The sequence below is a fragment of the Hylobates moloch genome, unplaced genomic scaffold (genome assembly GCF_009828535.3).
Source record: "Hylobates moloch isolate HMO894 unplaced genomic scaffold, HMol_V3 SCAFFOLD_19, whole genome shotgun sequence".
NCBI lineage: Eukaryota > Metazoa > Chordata > Mammalia > Primates > Hylobatidae > Hylobates > Hylobates moloch.
This window is the reverse complement of record NW_026652294.1, coordinates 4,599,148-4,610,944: the sequence shown is the minus strand read 5'-3', so window position 1 is coordinate 4,610,944 and position 11,797 is coordinate 4,599,148.

Below are 11,797 nucleotides of genomic sequence, written 5' to 3'. Positions count from 1 at the left end.
AGCCCTGGTTTTCATGGACAAGGAAAAGAGTGGCTGAAAATGTTAGCTACTTGCAGGAACCAGAGGTCCCTGCTCACTATGTCCTGCTGAGTAGAGACCCATGGCCTTGGGCTGAAAATCCCAATGGAGAAGATCTGTGTTGGAATATAGAAGGCCCTGAGAATCAGAGAGCTGAAATATGTGCTACTTACAACACCCACCTCAACTGGAGGCGGGAATCGATGAGAATCTTCAGGTGCTGAGCAGGGAGTGTGAGAATTCAATCAGGAAATGCCAGGAGGCCCCTCATGAAAAAGGTGTTTGGCCGGAAGGAGACTGTCCAGATGGGGGAGGCAGCTGACCCCTGTTCAGGCAGGACAGGCAGAGTAGGGGGTGGTGAAGTCAGTGAAAAACCAACCGTAGAACCCACAAAAGCCTCAGGAATGAGATGCACAGGTATGGCTCTCGGTAGGGACTAGAGACCATGGCCAGTCAGCAGCGGGGCATTGCGGAGTCTTCACAAATATGCATATTTATCTCCATCACTGGCACAGTCAGCAACCCATGGCACCTCATGAGAAAGGTGTTTGGCCGGAAGGATCCCTGGATTCCTGCAGAGTCACTGATGAACACAGACTCCAAAGCTGGGGTCCTGGGCCAACCGGTGGTTGTTGACTGCTATTGAAGGAAAAGATACATGTCTGAAATTAGCATCTCATCCACTCATACATTCACTCAAGTACTTAGTCCATACCAAGCATAGAGCTAAGAATGGGAGATAAAACTTCGAAAATAATCAGACAGGGTCTTGCCTTCCTAGAGCTTGCATAGAGAAGGGTGACTATGTATGGAAAGTCGTGAAGGTGGTATTTGGGAGAGTTAATTGTCCCCACAGCATCTAAGCCCAGTTGACTTGGCCAACTCCTTTCCCTCATTTATGTCTCACAGACTTCTCTGTGGCATACCCTGAAATAAGGAGCTGTTCTCCTGGGGTCTGGTCATTGGGTGAAAAGGAACATGGGGCAGCACTTTCCATGCAGTAAAAACCTGCCACACACCATGTGTAGGGGCTGCATCTAAATTCCATTCATTCCTACAACAACTTACGGAGCATGAGTGCTGATTATGTTTATGTGGCTCTTTAGGAAGCTGAGACTAAGAGAGGTCGGTGTGCCTGACACCATTCTCTGAAATAGGGGAGGGATCCTGTTGAGAATGGGAAATATTTGATTCCAAGCTCTGTGCTCTTGTCCAGTATAGAAGGCTGGCTCCACCCTTTTGCATTTAGACTGAGGTAGGGGTGGTACAAATTTCCCAGGCAGGATTTCTGGCCTTTCCCAAATGTACCTAGTGCTCCATTTCAACTTCCAAGGAGTAACTGTGCCTGTCTTTTCACAGTGGTCTGCAGAAACCTTTGGAGACTCTGGTGGTCAATGGATGTAGGCTTACTGAGAATGATATTGCCTACTTGTCCCACAGCATTCATGCCACCCAGCTGAAGGAGTTGGTCCTATGTAGCAATAACCTGTCTCAAATGGTTCCTGGGCCCCTGGAGTTTCTGCTGAGTGAGGTATCAGGCACCCTGCAGCATATGAACTTGAGAAGCTGCAAGCTGAAGGAAGCCCAAATCAGAGCCCTCCTGCCTGCCCTGTGCTGCTGCTCCCACCTCCACTCCCTCATCTTCCACCACAATGTCATCTCCACATCAGGCATCATGAACGTGCTTCAGCACTTAGCAGGGCTGAAGGAGCTGAAGTGTGTGCAGTACCGTGTCTGCTGAATGCATTGTGTATTTGGATGAATATAGGTGGGAGAATCTCAACAGAGTGGAACTTGCCTGCATGCACACCAAATTGCAGGAGATGCTGCAAACGCTATAGCAGGCTGACGTGGAGTTGATTAATTCTACCTTGAGCCTAACTTATGAAAACGCACAGCTGACCTCAAGTGGAAGGGGAACAGCAGTGGGTCTGAGAGCTGTATCAATGGATTTCCTGAGTGGATGGTGTAGCCTAAAGAAAACTGTCAACACAGGAAATGCCATGAAGAACACCCTAGTGGTGACTGCTGTTTCTGGATAGGGCTGGGGCTCAACGTCTCATGAAGTCAGAAGGCACTGGTTGAGAATCTACACTGTGCAAGAGGTGTTCTAATGCTGGGGATAAAAACACAAGCTCTCCCCGCAGTTTTCCTTCTGGTCTGTTTGCCCAATCTCTCTTTCCTTTTGCTTCAGCATTGCCACTTGGAACAACAAGCAATTGGGTGAGTTTCTTCCCAAGACACTCACTTATGAAATGGGATTACTGAAATGTTTATGGAGGGAATAGGTAAGTATGAAGTGCTTGGCACAGAGTTTTCATTCACTCATTCATTCCACTGAGACTTATTGACTTGCTGCTTTGTTTCCTCACTGGGGAATACAAAGATAAAGGAAATCTTCAGTTTTTGCTTTCAAAAAACTTAAGCCGAAGGGATTGAGAACACTAAACAAGTCAGCAAACCATTAAGAAAGCTGATTTCAGAGAAGTGCTGTGAGAACAACAGAAGACCCATACGGAGGGCTACTGGGGTTGTGGGTTGGGGGCTACTCTACTTGAGTGGTGGGGAGCAGTGAGGGTCAGGGAACAAAGGCTTGTCTGTGAACGTTACCAGTGACTGATGGGTGAGGGTTGAGAAGCAGCCAGACATCAAGAGAGATAAGGAGAGGCCTCTCAGGCAGAGAAATGAGAGGCACAGCAAGAAGGAATCGGGCCGGGCACGGTGGCTCACCCCTGTAATCCCAGCACTTTGGGAGGTTGAGGCGGGTGGATCACGAGATCAGGAGATCGAGACCATCCTGGCTAACACGGTGAAACCCCGTCTCTACTAAAAACATACAAAAATATTAGCCGGGCATGGTGGCGGGGGCCTGTAGTCCCAGCTATTTGGGAGGCTGAGGCAGGAGAATGGCGTGAACCCGGGAGGCGGAGCTTGCAGTGAGCGGAGATCATGCCACTGCACTCCAGCCTGGGTGACAGCAAGACTCCGTCTCAAAAAAAAAAAAAAAGGAATCAGGGAAGTGGAGGATGAAAGATGTGCCAAAACTTTTGATGCTGCAAATGGAGAGTCATGGAACCCTTGGCCCTTCATGTGAAGTCACCTGGAGAAGAAGCAACTGGGATGGAACAAAGGTGATTAAGGTGGAAACAGGCTAATTAAGTGGAATTGTTTTAATAATTTTTGTTGCATACGTTAGTGATACTAAATGCGTGTCTCATCCCCATGCCGCCCCTCACCCATCCTGCACTCCTTGAGAACTTCTATTGCTATTCTTCCTTCTAATTCTTAAGTAATTTATGGATACTTTTGTGTTTTCTGTGTCATCTGCAATAACAGCAATTGTATTTATTCATTTCTAATCCTGTGTCTTGAATATAATTTTCATTCCTTAGCACCCTGACTAGGCTCTCCAGTACAGTATTAATTAGAATACATGAACATGGGTGTCCTTGTCCCTTCCGTGACATTGTGAGATATGCCTCCAACACACCCCATTTAGAATGAGACGTCCTTGTTGAGAATAAAGTTTAGTAGCATTCCCCTATAAAACTATCCTGGCTTGGTGCTTCCTGCATGGTAGTCTCTGGTAACTTTCTCTGTTCTTCTATGGAAATTAATAAACCTTTACATTGTGATAAAATATATATATAAACAAAAGTAGTCATTTAAATCATTTTAAGTGTACCATTTCATGTCGTTAATTACTTTTCAAAATGTTCTGCAACCATCACCATTATCAACTGCCAAAACATTTTCACCACCCCAAACAGACACTCTGTACCCATAAGCAACAACTTCTCATTCTCCCACCTTCCCACTTCCAATAACCTCTAATCTACTTTCTGTCTCTGTAAATTTGCTTATTCTAAATATTTCATATGAGGGAAATCACTCAGTAAATGGTTGTTAGGGGTTGAAAATCTCCAAAGCAGACATAATGAAGTCCTAATCCCCAATACCTGAGGATGTGACCTTATTTGGAAATAGAGACTTTACAGAAGTAATAAAATTAAGATGAGGTTGGCCAGGCACAGTGGCTCATGCCTATAATCCCAGCACTTTGGGAGGCTGAGGTGGGCGGATCACAAAGTCAGGAGTTTGAGACCAGCCTGGCCAACATGGTGAAACCTCGCCTCTAATAAAAATACAAAAAATTAGCTGGGCATGGTGGCGAGCACTGGGCATGGTGGCAGGCACCTGTAATCCCAGCTACTCGGGAGGCTGAGGCAGGAGACTCTCTTGAACCTGAGGGGTGGAAGTTGTACTGAGCCAAGATGGCACCACTGCACTCCAGCCCGGGCGACAGTGCAAGACTCCCATCTCAAAAAAAAAAAAAAAATTAAGATGAGGTCATTAGGATAGGCCCTAATCCATTATGACTGGGGGAAATTTGGACATAGAGACATGCACTCACAAAGGGAAATGTTTGACTGTGAAAAGTCACAGGTAGAAAGCAAGGAACATCTAAGGCTACCAGGAGCTAGCAGAGAAACTTGGACCGGATCCTTTCTTTCCTAATGCCTGCAGAGAGTGCCTGGCCCTGCTGAAACCTTCATCTCAGACTTCTGGACACCAAAACTGTGAAACAATACATTTGTATTGCTCCAAGCCAACCACTCAGTACTTTTTTACGGCAGCCCTGGGAAACTAATACAATGGCCTTTTGTGGCTGACTTCATTTAGCATAATATTTTCAGCACTCATCCATGTTGCAGATGTATCCGAACCTCATTCCTTTCTAGGTATGTATGTACCATATTTTGTTCATCTATTCATCTGTTGATGGGAACTTGGATCGTTTCTACCGTTTGGCTCTGGTAGGTACTGTGGTGAACATCAGCATACAAGTATCTGTCTGAGTCCCTATTTCAAATTCTTTGTCATATACCTAGGAGCAGAATTGCTGGGTTATATGGTAATTCTGTTTAACCTTTTGAGAAACCACCAAACTGTTTACCACACAGTCCGCACCATTTAACAATCCCACCAGCAATGTACAAGTGTTATCCTTTCTCTACATCCTCATCAATACCTCTTATTTCCATTTTGTTTTGACTATAGTCTGGTAGGTGTGAATTGCTATCTTCCATGGCTTTAATTGACATTTTCCTAATGACTAATGATATTGAGCATCTCTTCATGTGTTAATTTACCATTTGTATATTTTCTTTGGAGAAGTGTCTATTCAGATACTTTGCCCATATTATATTTGGGTGTTTCTCTTTTTGTTGTTGAGTCATAGGAATTCTTTATATATTCTGTATGTTAAGCCCTTATCAGGTTTATGATTTGCAGACATTTTCCCATTCTGTGGGTTGTCTTTTCACATTCTAGACAGTGTCTGCTGATGCATAAAGTTTTAAATTTTGATGAAATTCAACTTATTTCTCTTTTCTTGTGTTGCAGTGCCTTGGGTATCAGTTTAAAAAAACATTGCCGGACCAGACATGGTGGTTCATGCCTATAATCCTAGCACTCTGGGAGGCCAAGACCAGAGGACTGCTTGATCTCAGGAGTTCAATTCCAGCTCCGGTAACATAGCGAGACACGGTCTCTATTTTTTTTTCTAATAAAATTAAAAAGTTAAAAAAAAAAACATTGCCAAATTCAAAGTCATGAAGATTTGTCTCTATGTTTTCTTCTAAAAGTTTTGTACTTTTAACCTTTACATTTAGGTCTTCAATCCATTTTTAGTTAATTTTTGTATACAATAGAAAGAGTCCAACTTCATTTTTTTATATGTGTATATCCTGTTTTCCCAACAGTTTCTTTGTTGACGAGACTGTTCTTTCCCCCATTGAATGGGCTTGGCACCCTTGAAAATCAGATGATCATAGATGGGAGAGTTTATTTCTGGGCTCTCCATTCTATTCCATTGGTCTATGTGTCTACCTTAATGAGTACTGCACTTTTATGATTACTGCAGCTTCATAGTAAGTTTTTTAATTTTGGGGGAACAGGGTCTTGCTCTGTCACCCAGGCTGGAGTGCAGTGGCATGACTATGACTCACTGCAGCCTCCTCCTCCTGAGCTCAAGTGTCCTCCTGCCTCAGCCTCCCGATTGTTTTTTGTTTTGGTGGTGGGGGGAGGTTGGTAAAGACGGTCTCATTTTATTGCATAGGCTGTCTCAAATGCCTGGATTCAAGCAGTCCTCCCACCCCGACTTCCCAAAGTGCTGGGATTATAAGCATGGGCCACTGTACCCAGTCTGCAGTAAGTTTTGAAATTGGGTTCTCCCAACTTTTGTTCTTTTTCAAGATTGTTTCAGCCATTTAGGATCCCTTGAAATTACATACCAATTTTAAGATGAGTTTTTCCATCTTTTGCCTAACACTGTAGAGATTTTTTTTTTTTTTTTTTTTTTAAAGATGAAGTCTCACTGTGTTGCCCAGGCTGGAGTGCCATGGGGCAATCTTGGCTTACTGTAGTCTCCACCTCCCAGGTTCAAGTGATTCTCCTGCCTCAGCCTCCCAAGTAGCTGGGATTACAGGTGCATGCCACCACTCCCAGCTAATTTTTGTATTTTGGGTAGAGACGAGGTTTTGCCATGTTAGCCAGACTGGTCTCAGACTCCTGACCTAAGGTGATCGATCGCCTGCCTCAGCCTCCCAAAATACTGGGATTATTGGCGTGAGCCACCACGCCCAGCCACACTATGGGGATTTTGATAGGATTGCATTGAATCTGTGAGTCACTTTGGGTAGTGTGTTCATGTCCTAGTGATGCCATAGAGAAGTACCCAACTGAGTGGCTTAAAACCAAAATTTGTTCTCAAAGTCCTAGAGGCTAGAAGTGTGAAATTCGGTGTTAATAGAACCATACATCCTCTGGGCCGGGCGCGGTGGCTCACGCCTGTAATCCCAGCACTTTGGGAGGCTGAGGCGGGCGGATCACGAGGTCAGGAGATCAAGACCATCCTGGCTAACGGTGAAACCCCGTCTCTACTAAAAATACAAAAAATTAGTCAGGTGTGGTGGTGGGCGCCTGTAGTCCCAGCTACTCGGGAGGCTGAGGCAGGAGAATGGCGTGAAGCCGGGAGGCGGAGCTTGCAGTGAGTGGAAATCGCGCCACTGCACTCCAGCCTGGGCGACTGAGCGGGACTCCATCTCAAAAAAAAAAATCTACAAAAGGTATCTCCATGATTTCTTCAAGTATTCCTTCTTGTGTTTCATTTCCCTGTCCTTCTGGGATCACAATTATCTGGAGGTTTGCATTTCTTTTCCTCCATTGCTCTTAGTTTTGCTTTTATATTTTTTATGTCTATTCAAAAGTGACCAGCTGTCCTGGTTTGCCCAGGTCTCTCCTGGTTTTAGCACTGACAGTCCCCTGTCTTCAAAACCCCGCAGTCTCAGGCAGACTGGGACAGTATGTCACCCTGGTCTCCAACTTGTTTATTCAACATCTTCTTCAAATGCACTCATTTGTTCCTTGCTCTATCCATTTTCCCCATAGCAGTGCTTTTTATTGATTCAGCTATTCTGTATGCATATTTCTGCTTAATTCTCTTATTTTCTCATTTTATTTTAAAGCACCCTTTACCCCTGTTAATATGCTTATTTAGGCTAATTTTAAGATCTGTGTTCCTCTTTTCTAATGTATTTGCTTCTGGTGGCATCTTTAATCCTGTATGCTCTTTTGCATTTGAAATGGCTGAGCTTATTTCCCCCTACAGCAGGCTCTTATATAGGGCAAAGAAATGGATAAAGACCAGACACCAAACCCTGTCATCTCCAACTGGCTGAGGGGATATAGAGTGGATGAGCCCTTGGGTGGAGGGCACCAGAAAAAACAGTCATTGCCCACCCTACTAAACACTCAGGACCAGTCTTCAACTTCTGCCTCTTAGGAGAAGCAGTCTTGGGGGAGACTATCAGACTGTAACTGCTCAGTTCTGTGCTTTGGAGGTAAAAGGATGAGAAAGCAACTCCCTTGAGAGCATTCTCCACTTTTTCTCAGCTCAGCACAAACCAGGCCTTAAACTTCATCCCTGGTTTTATACCTGAATACACCTGATTCAGAACGCTGAGTTCTGGGGGCACTTTTTGTCCCAAGGCGGTGAAACTCTAGCAGTCCCCCCCCACCTATTCTGTCCTCCAATAGGCAACCTCATGACAAGATTGAACTTTACCTGAGCCCTGTGCTCTCAGGACACAGTGATGGCTAGGAAGTACCCCCATCGTTTTGTTTTCTAGACTACTCCCTGCCCCCTTCAAAAAATCCTTTTGTGTTTCTGGAAAGAGTTTACCTCAAAGAACTACTCTTCCCCATATGACTTACATAAGACTCATTATCTACTTTCTCACAACTTCCATGAGTCAAAGATGACTCCTTTGGCAAAGCCAAACAGTCCCTTTTGCCTGAGCCTGCTCACAAGGTTAGAGGCAGATGCTCCAACCTCCTATTCTTTGATTGATTAGCAGCTTAGAGGAGTCTATCCCACTGAAACTAACCGCAGAGAAAACGTTTGACGTTCAGATAACCAAGACGTCCCCTACTTGCAAAACAACACCATCTGCAACTTGTTTACCCCTCGCTCTAAAAGTCTAAGGTAGAACCACTGTGCTGAGACACTTTAGCCATTGGATCTGGGGTGCTCTCTCTACTACAATAACCTGAATAATATCTTCTCCTTCATTGTCTAATGTATTGTGTCTTTGACACTAGTCTACTTCCTGCTCCAGGCCAAAACCTCCATCCCACACATCCTAGTTCCAAACAACCCCCCTCACCCCACAGACACGTTTTTCTCCGTTTTCCTTTTCTAATCCTGTCAGAGTTGATTTTGGAGGCTAGAATTTTGATTGGTATCACTGAAAAAAAATCTCATCATAAGACTTGCTATGCCTATCACTTTGAATGAATCCCTTCAGCTTAGGAAAGAACAATCATCATTAAAAATAAATGTAACACCTCTCTCCCACACTATCTCAAGAAGAAAAAGTTCCAAGAGAAAAATCACTTATGTTAGAAGAGAACATTGATTAAGCACATTCTGATTTTTGCCCCCTCCACAGTTTTCTTATAAAGCTGTTATGAAGCTTTTGTTATGATGGGCAGGTAGAGAGACAATACACCAGGCACACAAATATGACAGGTATTAACAAGTCGTGTAAAGGAAAATGAAGAAGGGGAAGAGATGGTATCTGCAGCCAGGTTAGGACTGAATCTAGCCGGGTGCGGTGGCTCACGCCTGTAACCCCAGCACTTTGGGAGACCAAGGCAGAAAGATCACGAAGTCAGAAGTTCGAGACCAGCCTGACCAACATGGTGAAACCCCGTCTCTACTAAAAATACAAAAATTAGCCAGGTGTGGTGGCACGCGTCTGTAATCCTAGCTACTCAGGAGGCTGAAGCAGGAGAATAACTTGAACCCAGGAGGCGGAGATTGCAGTGAGCCGAGTTTGTGCCACTGCACTCCAGCCTGGGTGACAGAGCGAGACTCCGTCTCAGAAAAAAAAAAAAAAGACTGAATCTATACATATTAAAATGACAAAATCAATTCAAAAATTGTAAAGATACATCCAACCACAATGTGTTCCTTGTTTTGATCCTGATCTAAATAGACAATTTATGAGATGATTCAAAGTTTGAGCATGGATATTTAATGATACTACAGAAGTATTAAACTTTTTTTTTTTTTTTGAGACAGAGTCTTGCTCTGTCTGCCAGGCTGGAGTGCAGTGGCATGATCTCGGCTCACTGCAACCTCTGCCTCCTGGGCTCAAGCAATTCTCCTGCCTCAGTCTCCCGAGTAGCTAGGATTACAGGGGTATGCCACCATGCCCGGCTAATTTTTGTATTTTTAGTAGAGACGGGGTTTCACCATGTTGGCCAGGCTGGTCTTGAACTCCTGACCTCAGGTAATCCACCAGCCTCAGCCTCCCAAAGTGCTGAGATTACAGGCGTGAGCCACCGTGCCTGGCCAGAAGTATTAAAATATTTTACATGTGATAAGATGATATATTTTATACTCCATCTGCTGAAATATTTGCAAATGGAGCTATATGGAGGAAGGAGGGTGTGGGTGTGGATACAAAGGAATCAGCAAAGAATAATTATTAAAGCTGAATTATGATTACGTGGGATCTGTTGTAATATTTTTTTCCTACTTTTGTGTCTCCATTAAAAGAAGTTTTAAAAAAGAATGCCTTAAAGAAATGTTAGAGAATTTAAATTAATGCCAGGAAAGTTTACCAAGTACAGCTTTCTGATTCTATAATATTCACTTTAGCAAAGCTGTAAAATTCTAGTGATCATACGCTTTCAAAAATGTGAAAGATTGGCTGGGCGTGGTGGCTCACGCCTGTAATCCCAGCACTTTGGGAGGCCAAGGCGGTCAGATCACCTGAGGTTAGGAGTTCCAGACCAGCCTGGCCAACCTGGTGAAACCCCCAACTCTACTAAAAATATAAAAGTTAGCCGGGTGTGGTAGCGCACGCCTGTAATCCCAGCTACTCAGGAGACTGAGGCAGGAGAATCGCTTGAACCTGGGAGATGAATGTTGCAGTGAGCCAAGATTGTACCACTGCACTCCAACCTGGGCAACAAAGAAAGACTCTGTCTCAAAAAAAAAAAAAAGTGAAAGATTAAAAGATGCAAAATACTAATAATCATAATGAACAGGATATATTGAGATCTTACTATGTGCCAGGCATTAGGGTAGGGCTAGCTGTGAAATATCTTACTAACTCCTCTTAACAACTTCATGATCAAGAGACTCCTGTTCCCATTTTATAAATGAGGAAATTAAGGGTCAAATAGGCCAGGCATGGTGGCTCATGCCTATAATCCCAGCACTTTGGGAGGCCGAGGCAGGCAGATCACCAGATCAGGAGTTCGAGACCAGCCTGACCAACATGGTGAAACCCCGTCTCTACTAAAAATACAAAAATTAGCCGGGCGTGGTGGTGTGCATCTGTAATCTCAGCTACTTGGGAGGCTGAGGCGGGAGCATTGCTTGAACCCGGGAGGCAGAGGTTGTGGTGAGCTGAGATCGTGCCATTGCACTCCAGCCTGGGCAATAAGAGCGAAACTCCGCCTCAGAAAAAAAAAGGGTCAAATAAATTAAGTAACTTTCTCAAATAACTTCATTGGGAGTAAAGTTTCAAGCCCAAGCAGCTTGACCCCATGAAAAAACCCCACTCATAACCACTGTGTTTCTGTCTTGTCCATGGGAAATCACAGTGGTTTAGATGTTGCTGCCAATACCTGAAGTAATATGATGGAAAGGTTCTCTCAGGAAGCAAAATTGTATCTCCCATCCTCTCTCCTTTCCTCTAGTGCAGCATGTGGAATATACGTCCTCAAAACCATTGCTGAATGAGGCTAAATTAGCAATAACAGCTACAAGCCAGATTTGTATCCAGATACCTCCAAGATCCTCTCTAAGGGGACTCCCGAAAGAGCCACAACCAACCACTTAAAGTAGGGCATTTCTTCATGCCACATCATGTATAAAACTGAGATGTCACTTTACTTGGTATTCTATGGAAAGCTGACCTCATTACCATATGAAGTAGCTGTAATTTGCTAATTCCACGTTGTCTATATTTTAAGATATATTTATTAATCTAATGCATACATTACAACTACATGATCAGGAAGGATAATTTGAATGACAGCTCCTTAACATGATTTACAAGGCCATAGAAGATCTGGCCTGCTTTCCTCTTTATCCAGACTCCTCTCCATTCCTTCATTAATAAGTCAGTTCAAACAGGGCTGACTTCAGTTCTCCAAGCCTGCCATGCTCCAGCTCATCTCAGGGCCTTCTCACACA